This window comes from Octopus bimaculoides, chromosome 5 (genome assembly GCF_001194135.2).
Source record: "Octopus bimaculoides isolate UCB-OBI-ISO-001 chromosome 5, ASM119413v2, whole genome shotgun sequence".
NCBI classification, from domain to species: domain Eukaryota; kingdom Metazoa; phylum Mollusca; class Cephalopoda; order Octopoda; family Octopodidae; genus Octopus; species Octopus bimaculoides.
This window is the reverse complement of record NC_068985.1, coordinates 17,037,215-17,043,604: the sequence shown is the minus strand read 5'-3', so window position 1 is coordinate 17,043,604 and position 6,390 is coordinate 17,037,215. Positions and strand designations below refer to the sequence as shown.

Sequence of the window (6,390 nt, the reverse complement as noted above, 5' to 3'; positions counted from 1 at the left end):
CAGACTTGTAGATGGTTGAAGAGAAATAGCTTCAACTGGGAATAGAAATGGTTTAATAATTTGAATCTTAGTTTTACTTTTATAACAAGAAAAAGAAATAAAATGGTTCTAATTCTTGTAAACTTTGAAGCAGAGTTGTATTGCAATTGACTACGCAATAAAACTTGGATATATTTTGTTGTCCTGCAGAGATGAAAGTTAAAAACTTGACTTTGGAAGGATTTGAGCTCAGAAAGTTAAGGGATATAATTAACCCTTTTGTTGCCATATTTCTGTTGAGATGCTCGGTTTCTTTCAATTAATTTTAAATATAACAAAAAATTTAGTAAAATAACTTAGTTATCATAAAGCTAGTGTTAGAAACATAAATTCTGACTAAGGTTTGGTGGAAGATTTTAATTCAGATTTTTTGAAAACAAGACATTTGTGATACAGAGCCAGAGGTGGTTTCAACCAGGTTGGTATCAAAAGGGTTAAATACTGTGAAGCATTTAGTCTTGCACAGTGTCTAGTTAGATGGCACACTGATAGGTTAAGTTCACCTTATGTAACATCACAATCAATATATACCTCACTGGTACAACATCATAGTCTGTATGTACTACACTGGTGGGCTGTCTATACCTTATTTCGCATCATAGTATATAGCACATTGCTAAGTTGACTTCACCTTACTCTACATCATTGTCAATATGTATAATAGTTACCTACATCTTATACTACATTACAGTCAACATGTACCACACCGCTAGGCTATTTACTCTTTATATTCCCTCATAGTCAGTATGTACCACATTGTTAGTTTGACTTCACCTTGTGTTATAACGTAGTTGAGAAGATATGTATTCCAGTAACACAATAATAGTAGTTGTTTTTACTGTTACATGTATAGCTGGGCTTTCTGTTCTAAATGCTAAGTTTTGACCTATTTGATACCAACCAAACTGAGACCACCCTAGTTTTGTGATACAACACACTTCCTGATTTAAGATGATCTAAATTAAAACATGCCATTAACATTTCACTTTAATTTATGTTCCATGCACCAGCTTGATAACGCCAAAATTATTTTATTAAAGTTTTTTTTTTATATTTATATTTATTTTTTTATATTTATATTTTTTATATTTAAAACAATGGCAATGTATTTCAAAAGAAATATGGTTGCAAAAGGGTTAAGGCATTCTTATCAGCATCTGCTACTCAGCATAACTGTGGTATTGTTGTCTGGCTTTGTGAGACCAAGGGTAAGGACTTGTATATCCATGGTAACCCCACCGGATCACATTTTGCCAAATGTTGCATCAGTGGTAATCATGAAAGTGTCTCAATTCAAGGGTTGGCATTGTCATCTATGTCCTTCATAGTAACCCCTATATTTCTCCTTTATGTATATGGTGACTCTAATTTAGCAACAATTTGGATTTGCACTTCAGTTGCATCCTCTGTTTTGTAGATGATGCATTTAGTGTCATATTCCCCCACCTTCCCATAAAGGAGATTTCACTTAACATATCTACTAGAGTCTTTCTCCAAACCTTCCTTGAATTCATCATCATCATTGTCGTCATTATCATCATTTAACATCCATTTTTCATCCTGGCATGGATTGGACAATTTGACAGGGGCTGGCAAGCTGGAAGACTTCACCGGGGTTCAATTGTCTGCTTTGGCAGGGTTTCTGTGGTTGTCTGCCCTTCCTAATGCCAACCACATTACAGAGTTTACTTGGTGCTTTTTATGTGGCACTAACAGCAGTGATGTCATCAAGTAACTTGCTAGAGAAAACCCCTCAGTTCAGGGAGGTGGCTTTGTTCCAGGAGATGAGAGGGGTTAGAGCAGAGGTTCTCAAACTTTTGGGGTTACCGCCCCCCACTCATGGCCATGAAATACCCTCAGCACCATACCCTTATTTTTATGTATAAATAAATGTTTTATATTTTACTAATTTATATATACTATGAATCATTTGATATTTGATATAATATTACATAATTTGTATACAATACTATAATAATATTATAATAAATTCATAGCGTCCCCCCAATCCACTGCCTTCCTCCCAGTGCCTCCTTTTTCTCTACTGCCAAACACCGTCCCAATGCCTACCAGGGGGTGGTAGTGCCCACATTGAAAACCTATGGGTTAGAGTATGAATCGAAGGACAGAAACCGGTGTCTTTTGCAGTAGAGGAGACACATGGCTACCCCAGAAGGAGAGAGAAATGATGGTTAAGAATAGAAAAAAAACAATCACATTGTCAAAATCTCTAAGCTAATGAGATAATGCATGATTAATTCAAAATAACGGGGATAAATAAGTATTACATTTGACAGGATAATCTTAAATGATAAAGGGTTTGGAAGTGCACTGTTTCTCCCAGAAAAACGTACAATTTGTGTAATCTGTTTTTGTTTCTTCTTTCTTTTTGCAGTGCATGATTTTGGTTTGAGGGGGTACCATATCATGAACACCAAAACCCTACAACCACCCAATTCCTTATCAGGCAATAGATTTAAGAATTTGAACCTTGAACCAAGTTTTGAATCCTTGCCCTACTTCTATAAGAACATATGCAGTTCAGAAGAGGTAAGTTTTTTTTTTTTTTCTTAATATCTTTAAAGATAAAAGCAGCAAGCTGGTAGAAATGCTAGCAGGTTGGGCAAAATGCTTAGCGGTATTTCATCTGTCTTTACGTTCTGAGTTCAAATTCCACCTAGGTCGATTTTTGCCTTTCATTCTTTCGGGGTTGATAAATTAAGTACCAGTTGCACACTGGGGTCAATCTAATCGACTGGCCCCCTCTCCAAAAATGTTGGGCCTTGTGCCTAGAGTAGAAAAGAATATCTTTTAAGATATTCAACTGACTAGCTTCAAAAACTAAGGAAAAAGAATGAATCTTTATTGCAAATTATTTTCAAGCTTGTTTGCTTGTTTTGAATTAAACAGTTACATTATTAAGCTGTTCTCTCCTATTTTGTTTGTTCTTTTATTCTTTAAATGCTTCACTCATTGGACTGTGGCCATACTGGGGTGTCGCTTTAAAGGATTCAGTCAATCAAATTGATCCCAGCACTTATTTTTTTTAGTCTGCTACTTATACCATTGGTTTCTTTTCTTGAATCACTTAGTTACAAGGACATAAACAAACCAAGGCTAGTTATCAAATAATGTAGTGATGACACACACACACACACACACACACACACACACACACACACACACACACACACACACACACACACACACACACACACACACACACACACACACATTCTTTATTCTTTTACTTGTTTCAGTCATTTGACTGCGGCCATGCTGGAACACAGCCTTAAAGGGTTTTAGTCAAAGAAATCGACCCCAGGACTTATTCTTTGTAAGCCTAATACTTATTCAATTGGTCTCTTTTGCCGAACCACTAAGTTACGGGGATGTAAACACACCAACATTGGTTGTCAAGCAATGATAGGGGAACAAACAAAGACACACACACAAATATATATACAATATGTTTATTTCAGTTTCTGCCCATCAGATCCTCAGGCCAACCAAATCAAAGCTTTGGTTGGCCTGAGGCTATAGTAGATGGAAACTGAAAGAAGCCCATCTTATATAGATGTGTGTGTGTGTGTGTGTGTGTGTGTGTGTGTGTGTGTGTGTTTGTCCCCTCAACATCGCTTGACAACTGATGCTGGTGTGTCTACATCCCTGTAACATAGCAGCTCAGCAAAAGAGACTGATAGAATAAGTTCTAGGCTTACAAAGAATAAGTCCTGGAGTCAATTTGTTTAACTAAAAGCAGTACTCCAGCATGGCCACAGTCAAATCATTTAAACAAGTAAAGGAACAAATGAATAAATACTTGCTCCAGCTCTATTCAATAGGCCATAATATCAGATGAGCAACAGGCTAAATGAAAAAGAAATGTAGCGACACAAAGCCTGAAAAACAATGTAAATACATTCACATGTAGAGTTACATAACAACACAATTTCTGTTAGCTATCAATAGATCAAATAGTTATGTATAATGCATTTAAATAATGACTGCATATGGCAAAAATTGTTCCATTTGTTTGCCTTGGTTAATTTCTCAGTTAATTTGAACAAAATATATTCCTTCCAGTTCAGCAATGGAATGTAGCCATATTTGTTATCTCAACATTTAGTAAACAATTTTTTTGAATACATTATTCTAATGAGATTAAAATTGGGTGCAGGTGTGGCTGTGTGGTAAGAAGTTTGCTTCCCAACCACATGGTTCTGAGTTCAGTCTCACTGCATGGGACCTTGGGCAAGTTACTTTCCATACAAACAGAAGGGAACCAATGAATTATTAAGAAGTGTGCATGTGGTCACACTGGCTGCTAAAAATAGTAGCCAAATCCACCCCAGTTGAAGCTCTGCTTTCTTAATAAAAATGGGAAGAACATATTGGATAATGTAATGCTAGATACGCTGTGCTGAAAAAAAAAGCAAAACAGGTTGGTCACGTCTGAAACACTTTCGGTCATAAATCTGTTTGATAAAGGCTGGCCAACATCATTGAAAACTAGTATCCTGACTTGAGCTTTCTGTGCAATCAAGATGTTTTATATCTAAAGATGAAGTTAATAGTCTTGAAAATTATAATCTTATTAATAACTCAACACATACATTTATACATTTAAGCTTGATTTCTGGAATGAAAACTGTGTTTATCTAAAAGATCATTGAAGTTACAGTTAGAAGGTTTTAGCAACATGAGTCATAAATACTGCGGTTTGTAGTAAGAACAGATTAAACAGTTGAATTAAGTTTCAGAATGTATCCTGTGCTCTGCAGATTTATTCTGTTTGGTTAATGTAGGCAACAAAAAGAGGACTGGAGGGAGTTGGTGTAGGCTAATGGAAAATTTCATTAGAATGATTTTCATTTGCCAATAGGAGTCTGGTGGGAAGTCAGATCATGCCCAAGTGAAAGCTAGTGGTGGTGGATAGTTGCAAGGAAGAGGAGAAAGTTTCAGCCAATTGATTTATAACTAGTGTCTATCCTCTTCGAGTTTCTAAATTTATTGGTAGGAATGATGAAAGCAAAAGGATAGAATTTCGGATTTCCTAGTCAATGATCTTGGTGGTTAGATCAAAATATGGAATTTTTGTGATAAACACAGAGTTCATTTTCTTGTTTTATCAGTGTATAGGAATATTGTGTCTATAATATTCTCCATTAAAGGGATGTTTTCAATTCCATTGTCCCTTAATTTCTAGATACGACAAAGAGAAGTGTAATTAGGCCTTTCTCTACTTAAATGAATATATATGGTGGCTATGTTTGATCTTAAAAGTATTCTCCATAAGTCTAGTGTAATTTCTAAGTCCAATTGGTAAAAGTTACTTGCTTTATAAACTATTACCTCAGAGAGGCAGGTACATATAAGTAGTCAGTTCTGAAGTTGAAATCTGGTTGTTAGTATAGAAATTATTGGATGTAAGTTTTGGGAAGTTATGCTTTCAAGGAAACTATAACTTACTTTAACACTATTCTTGTTGAAAAACTTGATATTTATATGTGCATTTATTTATTACTTTAGTTTTATTTCATTTTTATATCACAATTGTCAACAATAGCATTATTGGTTGTAGGTTTCTAATGGGTCAGTTATAGATTCAATATATTATGCTGAAGGTGGTAAAGGGCTATCTGTAACTTGATGCAGAACAAATATTGCAAGAGACTTTGTTCAAAAAAACAAACCTCAAATTTTTGACTTTCTTGGCAATGTTTGCACTCTTCGCCAGTATACTGAAAGATATGCACACACATGCATGTGCACTGAGATATTTTGCAGTTTCCATCTACCAGATTTCACTCACAAGGTATCGATCAATCTGAAGCTATAGTAGAAGACATTTGCCCAAGGTGCCATGCAGTGGGATTGAACCTGAAATCATGTGGTTGTCTGGACTTGGAACCACATGGTTATGAAAAAAACTTCTAAAGTACAACCATGCCTGTGCTCAAGAAAAGCAGCAACCAAAGTTGGTGCTTATTGTTTAGAACTAATACTTGAATACAGTAAACTTTACACTGCACTAACAAGAGTATGGAATCATGATTGGTAAATTATCACCATCATCATCTTCATCATCATTTTAACTCCCAATTTTCCATGAGTCAGACAGAATTTGTTGAGGAAAGTTTTCTCTAGCTGGATGCCCTTCCTGTCATCAACCCTCATCTGTTTCCAAGCAAAGTAATATTCTCCCATGACAAGACATGTTTTCACAGAAGATTGGAAATGAAGGACACTGCTTTCATGATGGTGGCACTTGTTTACGAATATCACACGATATCAAAACAAAGAAGCAGTGAAATATGTATTAATTGAAGCTATTTTAAATCATTAAAT

General features: G+C 35.4%; 1 long non-coding RNA gene across 1 annotated transcript in view; it reads left to right on the top strand.

Annotated features, from left to right (window-relative positions):
* LOC106868419 (uncharacterized) overlaps positions 1-2,621 on the top strand; it is a 105,685-nt gene extending 103,064 nt beyond the window's left edge. Inside the window, exon 4 of the long non-coding RNA XR_001409272.2 lies at positions 2,435-2,621. This is a non-coding gene — a long non-coding RNA (uncharacterized LOC106868419). The remainder of the gene's footprint in view (positions 1-2,434) is intronic.
* Positions 2,622-6,390: the final 3,769 nt, after the last annotated feature.